A 10,625-nucleotide genomic window follows, 5' to 3' on the forward strand; every position below is an offset into this window, starting at 1 on the left:
TCCAGGGATGGTTGAGTTCTTCCTGTTTTGAAAAACTGACCACTGTGATGAGTTAGCTTGTGGAACATACTTGTTTTCCAGCAATACATGCTCCCTTGTGTAAATTCAGTATCCTAATCCTCATACACATAGATCTTTTAGACAGACTTATCCTAACTGGGGATTATTGAGCAAGCAAGTTAGATTTTGGAGCACATCTTGACTCTTTCTCCATCAGTTACTCCAACTTTGAGCCTCATTCATACATATCAATCATTGATTGCTGCCACCACCACATCCTAGGGGATTGTTTTGAGGCCAGTTGGTTTTTGAAGTATATTTCTGTGCTTGTTGTGTTTCCAGCCTGAAAGCTTTGATAAGTATATCTATTTCTTTTCTGGTTTTGCCAAGACATTGGCCTAATAAAACAGAGAGCATCTTCCAGAGCAAATGCGGCAGGCATCATTAATGGACAGCTCTCACACCAGACCTTGAAGGCGTTTCTTACTTTCTCTCTTTGTTATTGACTCTGACTCTTTCTAAGGTACATTTTTAACATTTTATTCTTTTTTGCCCTGGTTTCTAGAATATGTTGGATAATGGTTTCTGCCACTTGCTCTGGTGGAAAAATTCACCTTCTTGGCCTTCGACCCTCATGCACATCTCAAGAAGCCTATTTACACATGTATGCATGTTACTTTGGATTGGTTCAGAGGGGCTCAGTGGTAGAACATCTACTTGGCATGTGGAAGGACCAATATTCAATCCCCGGCAACTCCTGTTAAAAGTATCAGGTAATAGGTGATGTGAAAAAACGCTGCTTGAGACCCTGGAGAGCCACTTCCAGTCTGATAGCCAATACCGACCCTGATATACCATTGGTCTTATTCAGTACCAGACAGCTTCATACCTCTATTACAAATGTGAAACTCTTGGGACCATGACATAGGGAGGAGGAAGGGTTCCTGCCTCCTTCCTTGGCATTTTCATGTGCTGAAACAGTCCTGGGGGAGTATTGTATCCTGAGGCTATAAGCATGGTGGGAAAACAGGAGACTCTCTCTTCCATACTGAAGACCCAAGTAGAATTAGGCCCCTCCAAACCTTTATTTGCAGGGGGAAACCAGGATTTGAGTGATCACACGCAAGCCAAATCAAAAACTAATTAAAATGAAACATGGTTTGATGCTGCATCTGGACTGTATGTATAACATTAAGGAACTGGAGGTTACAGTGGCATGCAGAAATCACCTTCTGTGGAAAACTACTGCACTGGAACTGTTGTGTTGCTTCTGCATAGACAAGTTGCCACTTGATGCTGAAATTTCCAAGGGATGCAATAGATTCCTACTTTATTTTTACTCCAGTCTGGGGTTTATATATGGTGCTGGGAGAATTGCGTTCCTACATACACATTTTTGACCAAGCATTGGATGAAGGGAAAAGCAGAATAGGATTCAATCTGGGACGCAGTTGAAAAATGGACAAAACCTTTCCAAGCATCAGAGTCACCAAGGGCAGGAGGCAAATGTAGCCCCAATGCAATGTGCTCACCAAATGTACCTTTTTACTTTTCTCATAAAAGAGCTGCCAATCAGTCATATGAAGCAGAATAAACTGTTGCACTGGGGAACAATCAGGACAAAAGCTATCCGCTACACTTGACAGCTTGGTCTGCACTAAATCTCATGGTGTATATGTGAGATATGTTATGGCGTACAAGGTGCACAGAGTGGCTCTTCACACACACCCCTGTGATATTTGCAGTATACAACCTCCCTGTCCATCCCTGTCCATCATGATGTCTGGTATTTTACAGATAATAAAGCGGATAGAGTGTGGTCCTGCTTGTTTGTGTGTGTATGTGTATGATATCATTTCTTATAGTAAGACCCTAATATTTGCTGAGTTTGTCTAAGTACGCCTCTTTGTGGGCTGGGCTGTTTGCAAGCCACTGTTTCTTAAACAAAGAACAAAAAATCCGTCCCTCTCAAAGCAACTGATCTTCCAACTTGTTCTCATAAGCTGCCTCTGATCTTAGCAAACTTTGGACATTCAACGGGTGTTCATTTTGACTTCACTACTTCATTATGTCCTCCCCCCCCACCCCCCAATTCCACTCCCCGTGGTAAGTATAGAATTCTCCGTCTGGAACCGATCATATAAAACTGGCTGCACCAGCCTCTCCCTGCCTCCTCTGGAACAATAGCTGGCTCCTGCAGCCTACAGGGACATGCCTGTGCAATGTGTTTGAAAGGAACTGACAAAGTCCCTTTGTAGCTCTCCAGCTGCAGGTCAGACAGATGCAGCCATAGCCACATAATGAAGCTGATAAAACAGCTGGGTGATGGAGGCAGCAATGCACATCCCACTGAACAAGATGGGTGGCCCATCCTCTGAACTTAGGACGGCGCTGATGTTCTGGATACCCTTTCAATAACGGTTCTGGCATACTGATCTGGACAGCCCAGGCTAGTCTGAGAACTCATCAGATCTTAGAAGCTAAGCAGGGTCAGCCTTGGCTAGTATTGGGAGGGGAGACCACCAAGGAACACCAGGGTCATGATGCAGAGCCAGGCAATGGCAAACCACCTCTGAATGTCTCTTGACTTGAAAATCCTACTAGGACACCGTAAGTCAGCTGTGACTTGATGGCAACAACAACAAATGGTTCTGGCAGAGGTGGCAAAATGTCCCTGCATGCTACCTCTTTCAGACTGGTCTTGAGCTTGAACTTGGGTGCCGCACTTCTCCAGTGGCAATGTGTTTCTTTGTGATGCACTGTGATATCATTCTGTTCCTAAATACTCTCTCAAAAATGGGAAGAGATAAGAGCGATGTCATAGCCCTTGAAGTTGCTTTCTCTCTTTGCCAACTTAAGGACTTAATTTGGGATATGCTGATAGGTTCTTGCCTCTCCTGTTTCTGAATACAGCAGGTCACCTCCTGTAATCAAGACAGAGCACATGCTGATTCCTGTGCCTTAGGCAGAGACAGGTGATAGCCACTCCAGTAACTGTCACCCTGGAAGGAGAGGCTTTCTGTTGTGGGCAACTTCTCAAAAAGGCTGCAAATCAATAAGACAGATCGGCAATCAGACTCTCAGTGTTGGTGGTCTAGAAAACTTGGAGGTGAAATGGTGGTTTGCTCCTCTGAGGTTCAGATTATAGAAGTTAAGTAAAAAGGATAGATACCAACATTAATTTTTAAAACATCTTGTGATGAAAGCAAAAGGGCTTGGATAGGATAGAGGTCAATGAAGATTTTGTCAAATTCTAGCCATACTCTGGGGGTGATGGTAGCCACTATTTCCTGTCTTGATCTCTATGCATCGTTATTAATTTTATGCTGTATCTGGTATGTTTTTATCAGTGCTTTTGGAAATGGGTGTGCAGTGTATTCAAGATGTGAATATCCTACGAAGGTAAATAAGGCCTGTTGTGTATGTTCTGCCCCTGTCTTTTCTGGGCTTTTTTTTTTGTCACTGTGCTGTGCTGGTTTGTTTAAATATCTGGATTCTCTGTTTTGCCTCACCAACAAAGTTTTACTTGTTGTTTGATCTCAGCTGTTCCCTTGGAGTAGCTGGTGGCATACTTACCTGAGATCCTCTGTGAAAGTCTCTTTCTTCCTGCTAACCCCCCTCCCCCTCAATTTCATCAGCAGCTACAGGGATTTTAAAGATGCAGGCTTTTTTCTCTGCCTCCATCTCTACCCCAGAGGACAAGCGCCCCGTCTCTCCAAAAAACCTTTTGTCACTTGATTGCCCAGTTTTGTGTTGCGCAGTCCCAATTTTGTGTTGCAGTTTGAGTCTCCTTTCTCTGTAATTTCTAATTTGATTTTCCTCTTGTCTACATCAGTAATGAAAATGTTAATGAATAATCCATTTCCCGATGTAGATCCTTGGGGCACTTTGCTGTTTACCTCACTTTACAATCCTGTATTTCTTCATCTGCATGTGGTGTTTCCTAGGCTGCTTATCAGTGAAAGATGTTTTGCCAGAAAACAGCATCTGTGCTCCTTAAGAGATTTCATCTGTTCTGTTGTCTGAAATATTTGACAGCCAAGACACATATATGCACACACAGCAGATACTGAGCCTTCTTCATATATGCAACTTTACTGAGGCTGTTGGTCATGCCAGCAAGTTGAGTTTTGACATGGAATTTAGCTCTGTATAGGTACACACCTGTTGTAAAAGGCTGACAGCAAAAGCTTTTGGATTCTGTTCCTGAATTTAAGTTTGATAGGGCAAATGATGGAGGATCACAGATACAAGACTCCTGTGCCAAGATCATGCTGTTTTTAGTGTTAGCTAATTGGTAATAATTATCACCTCCTGGTACAGTATTCAGTTTATTATTTTTAGAAATGTGAAAGTTATGCAATAAAGCTATCACTGCTTACAGAATATGTTTTTCTACCCCACCCCCCATCCTGCTATGGTCTCTACTTTGGCAGTTTTCCTATGCCATTTGCCTTCTAAATACACCGGTACAAAGCAAAATAGTTCATGAAACAAGACACAGGGTAAATGTACTTTTGGCCTCACATAAGTAGGGTTGCTAACAACCTGGACAAAAAAGTCTTGCCTCTTTAATAGTAGCTTAATGTGGAGAAATGGGCAGCTGGAGATTTTCATGGTATAAAGGTAAATAACATCACCTGGTACATAACAGCCCATTGAACCTCTATTAAAGACTCAAGACTTTTTTTTAACAGTAAAATGGAATCCCCCCCAGGCAATTGGCAACCCTCCATCACATAGACTTGTCAGCTTTTAAAATTGTCCCTCTAGCTGTCCCTTTAATATCAATTTGGTCTGCAGCAATTAACAGGTGATGTATTTAGCCATGAGGTGAAAAGCTTCAAAGCCTGTTTCCGCACACTGAACTTATATTAAAGGGACAGGAGAATGTCCCCCCCCCCCTGACTATTTGGCAGCCTTTACTCATCAAATGCTGATATTTCTACAAAGTATTGAATATTAAAATTGGAATTCAGTATGAACAATCCAACTAATGACTGCAACATAGCAAAACATATCAACTCCCCCCAAAAGTTTGGTTTAAAAAAAATCTTTAATCCAGTTTAAAGAGAAAAGGTTTTAGTAACATCCAGACCTCAGATTCAGTGGGAGCTCACAGGAGCACAGCTCCTGAACCTTTCTGAGAGTTCCACCTCCTCCTTCTGAGAGTTCCTCCTCCTCCTGAGAGTTCCACCTCCTTGTCCCTTGAATAGTATGTGCAGCTGCACAACAATCCCTGGATGAGCTCCACCATCTATTTTTCTACAAAATGACCCCTGGTAACATCTAAATGCTTCTATGGGCAAACTGTGCAGCAATGTGGGAGACCATTTAAAAAGGCATTACTTTGTACACGTGCTTAAGGATGTCTTTAACCAGGGGTACTTTAAGCAGGACTTCCTTCCTGAATTTTAAAGGTAGAAAGGATTCAGTTTGATGCTATGGAACAAGGTTGCTGGTCCTCACCTCTTAAAACACCGGTGTAGTGTAGTGTAGTATTGCTGACAGAGCCACGGGAAGGGGTTATAAATCAGTGGCAGAGCAGATGCTTTGTACTGGATGGTTCCAAGTGCAATCCCCAACATCTTGAATGAAAGGATCTAAGGTAGCAGTTGCTAGGAAAAGGCTACTCTTTACCTCATAGAGTTGCTGCCAGTCTGGGCAAACTGAGAGACCAATAGTCTGATTCAACATAAGGAACATGTTACATGTGGTTGACTGGCAAGATCTGTTCTTGCATTTTGGCTCACCAACCTCTGTAGCTTTAAGTGTGACTGTCAGAGAGGTGTGATGTTGCCAGTAATCCTTCTTCTGGCTACAGTCTTATGCATTTCTATGGCACTAGATAGCTTCATGCTTGGGATGTGAGTCACACATGCCACTTTCCCCCCTTCCTTTTTACTAGCCAACAAAAGGTGCTTTATAACCTTTAAGGCTGTACAGAGTGCAGACCAAGTTATGAGAAACCTTGATACACATACCAGAGTGTGCAAATTCTGGGGTGTAAAGCATTTCACCGCAGCAGGGAACCCCTATTTTTAAAAAAGAAAGCAATCTGCCTCCGAAGTAGGAGAATGTTTCTCTTGCATTTTGTGATTGGCCCCATTAACCTATGGCAGCCAGGGCTGGATTAATAATTAGGCCAAGTAGGCACTGGCCTATGAGCCCCCATGCCTTTATGGGCCCCAGGCCAGCTTTCCCCCCACCCCAGTTTCCCCTCTGGTTGCAGCCTCCCAGCCTGTATGCACAGCCAGCAACTGAGCTGCTCTTTGCCCGACTTGCCTGGTGCAGCTGATGCTGGCATCATTGCCAAGTTTGCCTCTCTTCCTCTCCCCACAGCTTAGTAAAAGTGAAGGTGAGAAGGTGCCGGCAGGCTGCAGCAGGGGCTGTGGGTGGTGGGGTGGGCACTCCAACTCTGAGATAATTTGCCAGGGGCCTCCGAGATTTTGACCGCCTAGGGGCCTCCACAGGATTTAATATGGCCCTGATGGCAGCCATTTTGTAATTCCCCTCTTCATATAGCAGACATCTTGTTGTGGTGCCAACTACCTATCTTCAAAAAATTCCAAGCTCAAAAGGTTGGGGAATTCTGGCCTGCCATTTTGGCCCACACCATGGATGAGGAAAGATGGTCAAGAGAACCAGTGGAGGGATGGGATATGAGTTGTGGGTTTATTGTGTATGAGGACTTGATAATGATATGTGAAACTGCACTATGTCCAAGCACTGAGCACAAGGTCAACATTCAACCAATCTGAAATAGTTGTTGTGATGTCAGCAGTCAGGTAGCCTTTTCCATCATAAAACAAAGCGATCTCAAAGCAATGCAGCATGGAGCTCAGAATCATTTGCCTTCCAAAGAGATCTTTCTTTACATCAGGCCTCCCAAGACAAGAGGCCTACTGAAATGGGACACTTTCTGTGTGCCCAACCAGAGCCAGAGGGACAACAAAGCCTTTTTAAAAAACAAAGACCAGGTAGGAGAATAAATCAGCCATGAGATCAAATTTCCGGTGCACCAAAAAGCCCCTGTAAAATACAAGAGAAAATTGACCTGTCAAGGGAATAGATGGACAATGAGATCACGCATGCCTTCCCCAGACATCAGCGCCGTCCCTGGAAATCCATGTGGTGATGCCCGCTCTAGCCAGAGAGACTCACCCATTCCCATAATGCGTGCTGAGGGAGGTGATGCATTTAACAGGCTTCTGAGTCCTCCGAGGGGCGGATGGGCCTTCTGCACAGTCGTGGCACAGCTGTAGCAGCAAATAAGACAATAAAACAGATGAAGACCAGCGATCCTGTCAGCAGACAGTTATAGGACCTTTCTTTAATTTAATCTCTCCCCTCCCCCTCTTGAACTACACAGGGTAACCTCTGTGTAACCTCGTCCTCTTTCCTGTGCAGTTAGTTGACACTGATATCACAGGTGTCCTTGGATCCGTTGCAAGTTTGTTTGGTGCAGACAATGTAAGTAAACCCTCCTGGATGTCTTCCTTTATTTTGTCCAATTTATGCTGCGTTTTAAAAGACAAGCAAGGTTTGGTAGGCTGGGGTGGGAGGAGGGAGAGAAGAGGAGGAAAGAAAGTCGGAAACTTCTATTTCCTTCATGTTTTCTCCAGTTGAGAGTTAATTGGTCTCAAAGTGCACATTTCCATTAGCTTTTTTGTGACAGGAAATATGTGAATAGTTTGGAGATATGTCAAAGGTTGCAATCCATAAAGGCAGTTTAAGGCTGCAAGCCTTTGTACGCTTACCTGGGAATAAGCCCCCATTAATTCAATTTACTTATTTCTAGGAAAACATTCCTAGAATCAGGCTGCATCACTCCAAACTTCAGCACACTCATTGGTTGTGAACCCTACTGGATCCGATTCAGATATGTTTACTTCTGAGTAAACTTGCATATGACTGGACTGCTAGGAAAATATTAACGAGTATAAAAAGGAGCAGGGTTCTTTCCCTTGTAAGGAGGCATGTTGTGATAGTTTTAACTAAATGTACCACAAATTAATTATTCTTAATTGTTAAAAAAAAAAGCAACAATTTCAAAGTAAATTCTCCCAATCACGTTTCCTGCCTAAACTATCTCAGAATAGAATCAGAATCGCAGAGTTGGAAGGGGGCATACAGGCTATCTAGTCCAACCCTCTGCTCAATGTAAAATCAGCCTAGAGCATCCCTGGCCAGTTTGACCACTGCTTAAAGACTGTCAGTTAGGGGGAGTTCATCACCTCCCTCAATAGCTGATTCCACCGTTGAGCAACTCTTACTGTAAAACAGTTTTTCCTAATATTGAGATGGTATCTTCCTGTCCTTAATTTAAACCCATTATTGTGAGCCCTATCCTCTGTTGCCATCAGGAACAGCTCCCTGCTCTCCTCTAACAGCCCTTCAAATACTTAAAGAGAGCAATCATGTCCCCCCTCAACCTCCTCTTCTCCAGAATGAACATTCCCAAGTCCCTCAGTTTTTCCTCATAGGGCTTGGTCTCCAAGCTTCTGATCATCCTCGTCTCTCTCCTCTGCACCTGCTCCATTCTGTCCACATCCTTCTTGATCTGAGGCCTCCAGAACTACGCACAATACTCCAGGTGCAGCCTGACCAATGCAGCAGGACAATGACATCTTGCAATTTGGATGTTATGCCATCCAGCATCAGGGAGCAATCCTAAAGAGATTGTGATGGACTATACTTTTAAAACGCTTTGAAGTTCTGTACAGATTGAAGGACTGTGAAAGGTCAATTATTCACAAAAACAGAGAGCCCTGAGTGACAGGCTGCCCCAAGCAATCTGATTGGTTAGCATCCGCTGAGCAGAGAAAGCTGCATGCTAAGGAGAGAGTCAGTCATATTTATGCCATTACTGAGAAGAGTTGAGTACTGAATTCAGCCCTGACTGAGAACAGTGTAACACAGGAGAACTGGGGGAAAGTTGGCAAGGAAGTTTGGGAAATAGACAAAGACTCCCATTCAGGCCAAGGAAAGGTGATAGATTTCCTAGTGAGAGGAGAATTTCTCTACCCAGTCAAACAGGGAGTTATCTCTGAAGAGTGAAGAGATCCCTGGTTTTGTGTGGTTAGAAACTGCCTTTAGAAACCTTAAAATTCAAGACAAGTACTGGTGCTTCAAAAGAAGGGGTTTGCATACTGGGAAGTACCAGCCTTCTGGAAATCAAAAGAGTTCAAGAATACTCAAAGAAAGTCTACTGAAATGATTGGGGAAAACATGGATACAAAAGCCTCTCAACATAAAGATTTTAAATAATTCCAACTAGCCTGAAATATAAGAACTGAAGTATGTGCATGTACTGGTTTTACCTCAGAAATGTCAAGCCCTGGTTTCACCTCAGCTTTCCCCTCTATGTGAAATAGAATATTTGTTATTTGTGAATTTCAAAACTCCTTGCCATTTAAGTTGTTTTAATCAAGTTCCTGACCTGCTTGGTCTGAGGGATAACAAGCGGAGTGGTGCTTGTGTGAGGCTGGAGTTGCAGGGCTAGCAACTTGCTGGTGCAAACTTTTTTCTCCCCTTCCAGGACAAAAAAGAGAAGCTAAGCAGTAGCCCAGTCACTGGTTCTCTGCAATGCCACCCTGTCTCCCGCCTTCTTTCCACTCATCTCTTATCCCCTCCATTAAAAGTGAAATGGAGACCCCAGCCCATGTGCAGCCACTCCACCTTTGTCACCTGGTCTCTGCTCCACTTCTGCCTCATTTCTCACCTCACACTTTCGGCTCAGCTTCTTGAAGAACTCCTGAACAACCTGCAGCATGTTGCAGAGGCAGCCAGCTGGCCAGTGGGGGGAGGGAGGGCTGTTTAAATAGCACAGGAGAGGTGGCAGAAGCAGCCACTAGCCTCCCTTGTGATTTAAAGGGCCCACTGAGCAGCTGATCGGTGGCAGTGCCAGATTAAACCCTGTGCAGGCCCTAGGCAGTTGAAATCTTGGGCAGGACCCTCACAAATTACTTCAGAGTTGGAGTGCCTGCTCCACTGCCTGTGGTCCCTGCTGTAGCCTGCAGGTGCCTTCTCAAAAGCCCCTTTGACAAAGCTGCGGGGGAGAGGCAGAGAGAGGCCAACCTGGAGATGCCACCAGCAGCAGCCACACCAGGCAAGTCGGGCAAAGAGTAGCTCAGTTGCTGGCTGCACATGCAGGCTGGGAGGACTGCAAGCAGGGGGAATAGGGCTGCCAAGATGGGGTATACCCCACCGTGGAGGTTCCCAATCCGCTGGCCCACACTGGACCGGCAGGAAGAACCTCCCCTTGCATTGCCGGCGCGATGACATCACTTGGAAGTGATGTCATCAAAATGTTGGCGCACATGCAGGGCTGCTCTAGGTGTTTCCAGGGAAACTCTATGGTTTTCCCGAATGCTCTAGCCATTTGGGAGGTAAAACTCTATGGTTCAATAGGTACCATAGAGTTTTCCTGGAAACGCCTAGAGCAGCCTTGTGTGCACACCGCCATTTTGATGACATCACTTTCAGGTGACATCATTTCGTCACACGTGCGCAAATGTCCCCCACCAGAGCTTCAAGAGGACTTGGCAACCCTAAGGGGGAAAACCAGGAGGAGCCGGCCCAGGGCCCCTAAAGCCATGGGGGCCCATAGGCCAGTGCCTACT

General features: G+C 44.7%; 1 long non-coding RNA gene across 1 annotated transcript; it reads right to left on the reverse strand.

Annotated features, from left to right (window-relative positions):
- Positions 1–6,656: 6,656 nt before the first annotated feature.
- On the reverse strand, positions 6,657–9,843 carry LOC132581325 (uncharacterized). Its single transcript, XR_009556116.1, has 3 exons — positions 9,725–9,843; positions 7,165–7,259; positions 6,657–7,032 (listed from the first exon to the last, which is right to left on the reverse strand). It is a non-coding gene; the product is annotated as an uncharacterized LOC132581325 (long non-coding RNA).
- Positions 9,844–10,625: the final 782 nt, after the last annotated feature.

Source organism: Heteronotia binoei, chromosome 13 (assembly GCF_032191835.1).
Source record: "Heteronotia binoei isolate CCM8104 ecotype False Entrance Well chromosome 13, APGP_CSIRO_Hbin_v1, whole genome shotgun sequence".
Taxonomy (NCBI): domain Eukaryota; kingdom Metazoa; phylum Chordata; class Lepidosauria; order Squamata; family Gekkonidae; genus Heteronotia; species Heteronotia binoei.